General features: G+C 47.2%; 1 long non-coding RNA gene across 1 annotated transcript; it reads right to left on the bottom strand.

The window, feature by feature from the left end:
* Positions 1-1,070: 1,070 nt before the first annotated feature.
* LOC309379921 lies at positions 1,071-10,290 on the bottom strand. Its single transcript, XR_014172677.1, has 4 exons — positions 10,171-10,290; positions 9,287-9,345; positions 5,094-5,134; positions 1,071-1,183 (listed from the first exon to the last, which is right to left on the bottom strand). It is a non-coding gene; the product is annotated as an uncharacterized lncRNA (long non-coding RNA).
* Between the last annotated feature and the right edge of the window lie 762 nt (positions 10,291-11,052).

Genomic DNA, 11,052 nt, shown 5'->3' with positions numbered 1-11,052 from the left:
GGAGGGGGAGGATTAGGGTGAGTACCAGGGTTTGACACACCTTTCAGACCCAATGCCAGAATGAGAAAGACAGAGGCACTTGGAGCAGCCAACACTAAAACAGGAACAATGATGCCAGGCAGGAAAGCAGGAGATCATGCGTCAGGTGCCTGAAGCCAAATCCAAAGGATATGTCAAAAGGATGAGGAGCCAAAACAAAGATTATCGGGGAGATCTAGCCTTTGAAAGGACTGGCGTCTGAACCAGCCAGAGTCTAGAAAGCAGAAGGTATGGTGAAGGCAGGATCCTACAGCACAGACTCTTCACGTGGTGGGGATGTGCCCACACAAGAGAAGAAGGAGAAATGCCAGGGTTTTTTGAGGGTGGCATGGAACCTTCATGCTCTGAGGATACCTATGGCTTAATGTGCCAGCCCTTTGAACTCGCTCCTGTCCTAACAGCAGGAGTGTCTTCTGACTGAATACACACAAAGCACCAATATCTACCATGTTGGGGAAAAAGCAGCAGCAGCAACACTTTAAAAAGCAATTTGAATGAATTCAGACCAGCACATCTGTTCAGACTGTTTATCTGATGCATAATAAACCTTGCTTGAACTTAATTCCTGATGTGCTGCACTGAACATTTTTTCTATGGCACTTCTGGTGTTATGCCCTCCTGCCCTCCAGCTCCAGCTGCAAATTCCTAAGCATTTTGTGTCCTCTTAAAAACTTACAGAATCATCTGCGCATGAAGGAGGAGGGCCCAGAACTGAAACTCACACACAGAGAGAGAGGGATTTACGGGAACCAGTGTGGCATAATGGCTAGAGTGTTGGTCTAGGATTGGAAGATCTGGGTTGAAATACTCACTCCTTTTGTTCACTCGCTATGTTTATCCCAACCTACCTTACAGGGCTGTTGTGAAGATATAAAGTAGGCAGGCGCCAGGTAGGGGAAGGACCTGGTGCACTCTTCTTGGCTCATTGAAAGAGAAGCAGGGCATTGTATAAATGTAACAAATAAACAAATAACAGTTTTTGCAGTGCACTCTTATGCATGCTTCTGTCTCCTGTGCCACCCACTAAGATCAGCTCCTTTCTTCTACTCTTGCCTGGTTTCTTTGCAGCAGATCCTGCCACATTCTCTCTCCTTGCTCTCTGTCTTTCTTCCTGTTGTCCACTCCACCCACCACATCTTCAGACCTTGGAGGACGGAGAGGCACTGCATCATCATCATCATCATCAAAGTTCTTCATGTCTTCATCAATACCAGGCATAGGCAAACTTCGGCCCTCCAGGTGTTTGGGACTACAATTCCCATCATCCCTAGCTAACAAGAGCAGTGGTCAGGGATGATGGGAATTGTAGTCCCAAACATCTGGAGGGCTGGGATGCCTGATCAATACCCGCTCTCTACTCCTGCACACACACTCTCTCTCTCCCTCTCTCTCTCTCTCTCTCTTACACACACACACACACACACACACAGAGGGAGGGAGGGAATGAAATGGAAGCAGGTACAGGCTGTCCTTCAGTGTGACCTGGTCACTGCCACTTGGGAGAGCCCAGAGTGGGAGACACAACACTTTTGGAGAGCTGGGAGGCAGACCAGGCCCCCTAAGTCTCCACCTCACAGTTGTCAGACAAGCAAGTTCTGGTCTTGTTTTTTGAAAGAGTTGCAGATGGTTGCAGTTGGTGCACGGCCATTTGGAGGTGACCAAAGGGTGGTGGGGACCAGGACATGTGTCCTGTTTTCCAGTCCCATTGGTTCTACTGCTGCAGGTGGGTGGAGGGGCGGAAGGGTAAGTCATCTCATGCAACACTGGCTATTGCCCTAAATCCCTTGCAGAGTTTTGTGTGTGCTCTTTTCTGCTGTTCTAGAAACAAGCTAAAGCATTAACAGTGCCTCGCATGAAACCCATTTTAATTCCAAACCTCGCTGAGTTTGCCATGCCTGTAAAGGGAATAATAGAATTAATTTGCTTGGAGTGGGGCAGCTGCAGTGCAAACTGCACCCCTCCATGCCAGTGGAGAGAACAGCATTCAATGGCAACTCATGCCTTCAGGGAAGCCAAACGACATTTGCACAACAATTATCTATAGGAGGCCTGCCATAGGGCAGCTTCAAATTGCTGTCAGTGCCCCATTACATTCCAGCTGGTGTATATCGCCTTGGGAATATCCTGAATAAGGTTGTCACAATACTGTCTGGAAATTTTTTGATGTCCCTGTATATTAGTTTGTAAAGAAAAGGAAGCCTACAAGGGATTCAAACTTGGTTATTATCGACCCTCCCCAAGTTATTGGAAGCAATATATGAAGCTGAGCAAAACCCTCCAGAGGTGGCATTGGTTGGCAAGGTTGAGATTCTCCATGCAGTATATTAACTTGAGAGATTAAACTCACCGAAATCAATGGGACTTTCCACTGAATGTATATGGTTAGGATCAGGTTGCAGTTCTTTGCTGGCCATTCAGCAGAGCACTAAGTAACAACAGGAATTGAGTTGTATTATAATGCCCACTTCTAGTTCCTCTTCATTTGGCATCTGGGAAAAGCTGCATGTGGTTTTCTGGAAGTTTACAATTGGCCACACAGAAATGGTGAACATGCTATACTAATTTGCTTTTTAGTGCAATTCTTTGCTCCCCACCCCCTGCCCCAGCTGCACACAATTACTTCCATGCACTCACAATGACCCATCTTGTTAGGTGTTACTAGCAGCAATGCGCAGACGTGAAGTTGTGGTGTGTCTCTCACTAGATAACTTTCAAATCCAAACATTCCCAAAGCAGCTGAAACCATCCCTGAAACAAATATGTGGGGGCATAACATTTGGGCTTCCATGCTGGTTTCATTACCATAAGATTTGTGTTTGTAAATGGGTACAAAACCCCCCCAGTAGGGTTGTGTCGACCTCTGTAGATAAACAGCGATGACTGGAAACTGGGGAAATGTTTGTTGTGTACAATGCTTTGTAACCTTCCTTCACCCTACGCGGACACATTCAGTAAAAGAGCAATTAAACAGACCTGTCAAATGGAAACATCTTCAAATTTGCTTGATTGCTTAAAGTAAATGCTTTGGAAATACAGTTATGTATCTTCTTGCTGCTGGCTGAATTCTGTGTGCATTCACATTAATTTCCTTCCCGATCTTAATACCAAACCCATTGGCACTTCTCGCTAGCTGGGCTGGAAACTCAACGTTCTTCTAATAGATGTTCATTGAAGAGGACTCTAATTTATGCTCACTAGCACTGTCTGAAATGGTTTCTGAAATGGAAAATGGCTCCCTTTTAGTCGCCTCCCATTCTCCAAAGAGTTCACACTCCAAGGCCACAAATTATTCTCTTACTGTATTAGCTGGAAGAACCCAATTTACAAGAATGAATTCTAGAACACAGAGATAGGGAGAATGGCATCCTCCAGATGTTTGGGACCATAACATCTCTTATACTGTCACTTGCCAATAGCATCTCGTTGTCATGGACTGGCTGGACACAGAAGAATGGTGGGAGGTGCCAGCTGGGGAATCCTCAAGGGAAGAAGGCTCAGAGCCCAGGGATTGGTGGTGAGAGGGAGAAGCCTGGGAGGAGGGTGTGTGGGAAGCTGAAGAGGTAACAGATTTTAGTGAGTGGGGAGAGTTTGTGGCAGAGAGAAGTCCAGAATTAGAAGCTGAAGCAGAAGAGGAGGGAGGCCAAGAGGCAGAGATGAGTCAGGATGGTGAAGAAGCCAGAGTGACTCCTCCTGCTGCTGCTGCTGCAACAAGCTCCTCTCCCCTCTAGTCCCCCCCCCCCGAGAAGAAGTGTGAAGAGAGAGGAGCACAGACAGCTGCATTAGTGAAGTCTCAGATTGCTTGGGAAGTACAGTGGACCCTCTGGATACGAATTTAATTTGTTCCGGGGGTCTGCCTGCAACCTGAAAAGCCTGTATCCGGAGACGCCGCTTCTGCGCACATGTGTGGCACGATAGAGCACTTCTGCGCATGCAGTGAAAGCCGGAAGTATACACTTCTGGGTTTGCCGTGTTCGCAACCCGAAGTTTATATATCTGGAGGGATAGGTAAGTAGAGGTACGGCCGGGGGAGGAGAAAAAGATTAAGGCTGCTGTGGGAAGGTGGGGACCTTAAGCCTCCATAACAATAAGGGCAAAACCTACTGTGAAGAGTTGCTGTGCCCATTAGGCCTGGCACTCTTGAGCTGACCTTGCTTCCGTCCAATAAAGAGTTAATTTCACCTACTCCATGTGATTTATTCCTGACATCCACTGCTGAAACATATCCTCCCTAGTTGCCTCCAGCATGTTTTCAACAAGGGATCCCAAGTAGTGAGAACTCCAAATCAGGCTATGATTGCCATTTATGCAGGTCAAAAGGTGGCACATATTTGTATACAATGGGGACAAGTTAATTCATGTGGATAGTTTCAGATTTCAAAATAATTTTCATAATTTAAATAGAAATATAATACTTTTCACCTACCTAAATGGGTAAAGACCCTGTGTTGGCTGCCTGGTGCTAACTGTTGATGGGCAAGGCCCCTGCTGCTCTCCCTCCTTAAAGGTAAAGGGACCCCTGACCATTAGGTCCAGTTGTGGCCGACTCTGGGGTTGCAGCGCTCATCTTGCTTTATTGACCGAGGGAACCGGCGTACAGCTTCCGGGTCATGTGACCAGCATGACTAAGCTGCTTCTGGTGAACCAGAGCAGTGCACGGAAACACTGTTTACCTTCCCGCCGGAGCGGTACCTATTTATCTACTTGCACTTTAATGTGCTTTCGAACTGCTAGGTTGGCAGGAGCAGGGACCGAGCAATGGGAGCTCACCCCGTCGCGGGGATTTGAACCGCCGACCTTCTGATCGGCAAGTCCTAGGCTCTGTGGTTTAACCCACAGCGCCACTTGCATCCCTTTGCTCTCCCCCCTTAGGGTGCTTTATTTTTCAAATGAACTTGAACCAGTTGGACTGTTCCCCTATGAAGCTGGGCACAATGCCACTCTAGCTACATGCGGTAGATGGCAGTCCTTCAGGCACCCTTGGCCCAGTCAGTTTAGCTTCACATTTCAGGATTGAAGGATGCTCATTAGGGTAAAGTACAAACATGCATTCTTACCTAGGATGGCAGGAGAGGACTTGGCTGGAGCTATCAGGAGTCTGAATGGGGAGGCAACATGGACGAGGAATGCAGGAGAGAAGAAGCATATGGTAAATTAGGCGATTCAAAGCTTCTGCAGAAGTCAATACTTCTGGCAAAGGGCCTCCGAGTATGAACATAAAAGCATAGTTCTATCTCCAAATTGGCCATCGGCAACCTCTGCGGAAAGGAGCCAGGAAGGGGGCTGAGGTGGGGAGCTGTGTGACCCTTTCCCTCACACAGTTCATTGATTTCTTTGCTTTATAATTCAGGGCTTTCCATTGCCCTTTGACACCAAATTAAAGTTTAATTCAGATGGAGATGGAAGCATCTCCCCCTTGCAGGTTCACTGCTGAAGCATCAATAAGATCTTCTGGGAGTTAATTACACAGTAATTCTTTCGCTGCTCAACACAGCTCATTAAATCCCTTCTCTGCCCCCTCCCCTGTTAAGCTCTCCCCCCACCCCAAATGACTGAACTGCTTGCAGACAATAATAGGAGCAGCTTTCCTGCTCCTGTTCGAACCCTTATATCTTCTTCCTCTTCTCTCCCCCACCCTTGCCCCTGCTAAATAGTATTCAGACCTTCCTTCTCTGCTGATAGCAGATTTGATTTGCATTCTGCCAGAGGGTGGGGAAATGCTATCAGCCTCACCAAGGAGGACAGTAAAACAAACTGGCCAATTAGTCATGTACTGCCAGTCCTGGATTCCTTTTGACAGAGCTATTAACATGCGTAAATAGAAAATCCACATCAGACTTTGTACTTTTAAAAGGCAAAATTAACATCCCATTAGTACTCAGGGCGAGTAAGAACAAGGAGATCAATGGCAGCTGTGTAATTCATCATGGTAATTAAATGGATTTAAGTACTGTACTAATCTGAGGACAACTGAGGAATTGGTTTGATATCAGGAGAAAATAAAGGAGGGCAAGGAAACAGCCTTCATCCCTCTCCAGACAGAAGAGACAGCATTACATGAGTGGGATCTGTTTGTCCACCAAAACTTATTTAACACCCCATTGTCACTCTCTTCCAGTCTGCTGTAGCAGAGAAGGAGACACCACAGTTCTCGGATCTTGTGCCATGAGAGGACTACCAGTGTGATTAAAATATATAATTTAAGAGAGCCAGTGTGAGGACTTGTGCTATTTTGCAGCAATGGCCAACTCTGCTATTAAAAACCCTGCTTGATGGCCATTGGGGGCCACCTAGTTCAGCACTCTGTTCACGCAGCGGCCAAACACATACCTATCTATGGAAGCCCACAAGCAGGACCTGAGCACAGCAGTGCTCTCCACACCTGCAGTTCCCACAAATGATATTCAGAGACTCACGTCCAACAACAGAATAGAACAAGAGTGGGACACTTAGCCTCTGGAGGTGGATGTTTTGGAACTGCCCTGTCCTCACTGGGCACCAGAGTAAGCCAGGGACTTCCCAGTAGCCACACCCATGGGACAGTAACCAGAGCACTATCCGGCCCAAGCAAGCAAGCAAGGTGCACCTCAAAGGGCCAATCGAGAGTCAGAGTCAGCCAATCCACTTGGACAGAGTTAGTTCACACAGACTGTTCCAATCAGCCTCTTCTCAGCCTCCTCCCGGGATCCTGACACTTCACTCCCAAATGGAGCCTGACCCAGGACTTAACCTCCTACTTCTCCATTGATGTGGAGTCCCCAGGCTGAGGCATGACAAGAACGAGCAACAGACCACCAACCTGAGCCCATAAGCTAGCCTGCTGCTGAAGATACCCTGTTATTTTCCATACTCTGCCGTGACACATTTCCAGAGATGAGTAGTATGTGCTTTCCATTCCAATTGAGAGAATAAATAGCACATTAGCAGTCTCCTTTCTCCATTTGACCGGGAGAACATTAAATGTTTCAGAAGCTTATTTCAGAAAATGAAACTAGGCATCTGTGGCTATCCTTTAAACTGGTATCAAAGTGTTTTAAATATATGGTGTGGAAGTGGCCCAAACTGACCAAGAATATATGAGATCAGCTGCAAACTTTGATAGTAATCCTTCTATCAAATGCTGGGTGTGTTCAGTATCCAGTCCACACCACCTATCTTTCTTTTTCTTTCTTTTTAAAAACCTTGCTAAGCTCCTGGACTCTGTGACATCTTAAAGCCAGTCAGGAGACCCCTGGAGCTGCTACTAGATCATGTGCTTTGGTTCACATACCCTTGAGAGGCGGGGAGACAGAAAGAAACCTTAGCTCCACACTGGCAATAGCTTGCGACATGTAATGCATTTTATTTCATGTAGAATTAAACCTAATTGGAAACGGCATGTCTGGGAGGCGAGCGTGTGGAGAGTGGCGGCACTCAAGGGAATAGGGTTAGACAAAACAGATTTGTTCTGAGGTTTCTTCTCTTTGGCAGGCTAAGAGTGTAGCTAACTAAGCGGCTTCCTGTGGCATCAGGTACGGCCCAGAGGGACCGCGCTAGACGATTACATAGTGGCAGCGAGAGAGATAAAACGAGGCCTGATCGTCTTGCAATCCTCATCTCCCAGTACCAAAATTCATGGAATCATCTGTGCTTGGGGCTTAATTTCAGCTGTCTTGTTTATTACATTTTTATCCCAACCTTCCTCCAAGGACCTTAACTCTCTCTCCCCCCCCCATTTTATTTCCACAGTACGTGAGATGGATTGTGCAGGCCCAAGGTCACTCAAGAGCTTAATGGCTGGAGGTGGATGAAACCAAGGACTCCTCAATGCTTGTTCTAACTGCTACACCACTCAGTCCCAATTGCTCTGGAATGCATGAAGCAGCAGCCACAGTGTGTGTGTGTGTTTCTGGGAATACACAGAAGGTCTTTTCCATGTCAGAGAGGCACTGCAACATCTGTTGTTTTTTCAGTATGACATGCTCACCGCCTTAAATTGTGTTCTAGATGTAGCACAGATTGTGTTGGTCTGTAGTTGCTACAGATCTTGTGTGGATGGTAGGTAAAGCACCCCTGGACAGTTAAGTCCAGTCAAAACCAACTAAGGGTTGTGGTGCTCATCTTGCTTTTCAGGCCGAAAGAGCCGGCGTTTGTCCACAGACAGTTTTCTGGGTCATGTGGCCAGCAGGACTAAACCGCATCTGGTGCGACGGAACACTGTGATGGAAACTAGAGTGCACGGAAACGCCGTTTACCTTCCCGCTGCAGTGGTACCTATTTATCTACTTGCACTGATGTGCTTTTGAACTGCTAGGTTGGCAGAAACTGGGACAGAGCAATGGGAGCTTACCCTGTCACTCAGATTTCAACCGCCAACCTTCTGAATGGCAAGTCCAAGAGGCTCAGTGGTTTAGACCACAGTGCCACCCTCATCCCCTGGATGGTACTGACTAGGGCTGGGCAATATCCGCTATTCAACATCATGATGTATCACTAGCCAAACATCACTCCCTTGGCAGGAATGGTGGTGGTTTCACCCCGGTGCCTCATGGGGCTGAGGCTGGGCCTGATGGAGCTAGTTTGTTCCTTGGCACGCTGGGTGCTGGCAGCTGATGGAGGCCTGGCACTAAAAGGGACAAACAAGCTCCATGGGCCACGGTGCCTCGCAGCTTGTTGCTCCCTTGGTTTGAGGACCAGAGCGCAATGGTGCCTTCACCTGGTGATATATTGCGGGTGAAACTGAAGCCACTTCTCAGGAAAGGGGGCGGTTTCATCCCCGATATACTGCCGGGTGAAGGTGCCACCGTGCTCTCGTGCTCAAATCAGTCCTGGGTGGATGTATCAATACATCACCCAGGCCTACCATGGACCTGCAATTGCAGGATAGTGTGATTATGAAAGGTAAGTGTGGTGTAGTGGTTGGAGACTTGGAATGGGACCTGGGAGATCAGGGTTCAAACCCCTTGTTCGGGCATGAAGATCACTGGGTGAGCTTGGACCGGTTTCCTCACTGGGGTAAAATGGGGAGGAAGAGAAACATGTATGCCATCTTGAACTTGGAGGAAAGGTGGGATATAAATGTGATAGACAGAAAGATAATGTTTTATGTTGAAAAAGACTTATTTTTAGTTTTAATATACATATAAGCAGCAGTTTTTTGGCAGTGTACCTAGAAAATCCTGCTGGCATCCCATAGCTCAGAGTAAACCTTGGCAACAAGGGATAGAGTTTGTCAACTTAATTCAACTTAAATTGACATCTGTACATATACCTGTAAATGTGTGTCATCTGGGACGGTGCCTCATGTCTTTTAAACATCCAGCAACATCCCTGCAGAACAGACAAAAGATAGAACTTCTTCACACAATCCATGGATTAATTTATGGAATTCATTGGCACCGACACAAGATGTGGTGATGGCTTTTAGGCTTAGCTGTCTTTAAAAATGGATCAGATGAAATAATGAAAGATGGGTGTGTGACAGAAATCGGCTACATTTATAACATCTGTCAGTTAAACCAGACAGAGTTAATATTTTTAAGGGCTAGGGAGGCGGAGGGGTGATGGAGGAGAATCGCATTCTCCAGCTGCCTGTGTACTTGAATGTGTGTTCATGTCATTCCCTTTGTGTATCAAAGTGTGTTACCCAGAAGCAGAAACCTCCAAATGCCCTTCTCCTCTTGCTGGCTTTCAGTGGCGTAGCGTGGGGGGTGCAGGGGGGGCCAGCCGCACCGGGCGGAACATCTGGGGGTTAGGGTTAGGGGGCGCAAATCCACGGGTTAGGGGGTGCAAATCCACGGGTTAGGGGGCACAAATTACTTGCCTTGCCCCAGGTGCTGACAACCCACGCTATGCCACTGCTGGCTTTTAGCTCAGTCTTTTGTTGGTGGGCCTGGTTCATGCAGATACTCAGCTGTGAATTGATTGGTCATATAGAGGGGGAACCCACCACCTCCCTATATTAGGAGAAAGGAGTTCACAGTAGTTTGTACTTCAAGAACCCAGTAGACCTGGTGACAAATGAGAGATGAAAGAGGTGGCAGCTGAAAATTTTGCTAAATGCTGGTCTCCCACCGACATATGACTCTTCTGACTACACAGAACCTGAAGTACAGGTAGGAGGAAGTTAATGTCAAAAGCTAATACTATACTCACCTGCCCTTTGCCAACACGGAGTGGGAAAAAGGACAGCAGCTTTCACTAAGTGGACCAAGCAAACTCTGCGGTTGATGCCAGAAGCATTGATGAGTTCCTGCCAATTCCACTGGTCTAGGCAGCACATTCAAAGCAGTTACATACTTTAGATTCTTTGGAAGGACAGCCACTGAACTGGCCCACTTTATCTGTCGTTTGTCTTTGTCTTTTGTTGAAATGTTCACTCCACATACCGCCGGGGAATGTGCTCCTAGCAGCTGATTGTGTACCTCTAAAACAATAAATGAAACAATTGCTGCAATTGCTGGATCCTCCTCAAATGTATCATAGTATGCAGATTATGGGTAACATACCTTACGGAGGGGTGGGGTGGGCAATCTGTGCCTCCCCCTATTGCCAAACCCCCAACTCCTATCAGTCCCAGGCAGCAGCATTAGGGATGATGGGCATTGCAGAGCAGCAGAATCTGGAGCTTTTACACCTCTGCTTGCAGCATGGTCCTAAGCATGAAACAATCCCCACTGCATTTAAAGGGACTGAAAACCCCAAGCTGGTGTGCATAAGCCTGCACTTTTTTGGTGCTTCCACATTACGGGCCTTGCACACGCTTCACACAATATTATCACATGAAATACCCGATATACTCGAGTATAAGCCGACACGAATATAAGCCGAGGCACCTAATTTTGCTGCAAAAAACTGGGAAAATTTATTGACTCGAGTATAAGCCAGTTCATCACATCACATACCTCCTGGTGGGCCAGAGTGCGTCCCTCCTGTTCCCCTACCTACATAGGGTGCTGCCGAGAGGCAGAGGCTGGTGGTGGCAGCGGCGGATTAAGAACAAGCAGCCTGAAAGGGCTGCTTTCGGGCTGCTCTTTC

Source organism: Podarcis melisellensis (genome assembly GCF_964234715.1).
Source record: "Podarcis melisellensis genome assembly, chromosome: 11".
NCBI lineage: Eukaryota > Metazoa > Chordata > Lepidosauria > Squamata > Lacertidae > Podarcis > Podarcis melisellensis.
This window is presented reverse-complemented; position numbering and strand designations above follow the sequence as displayed.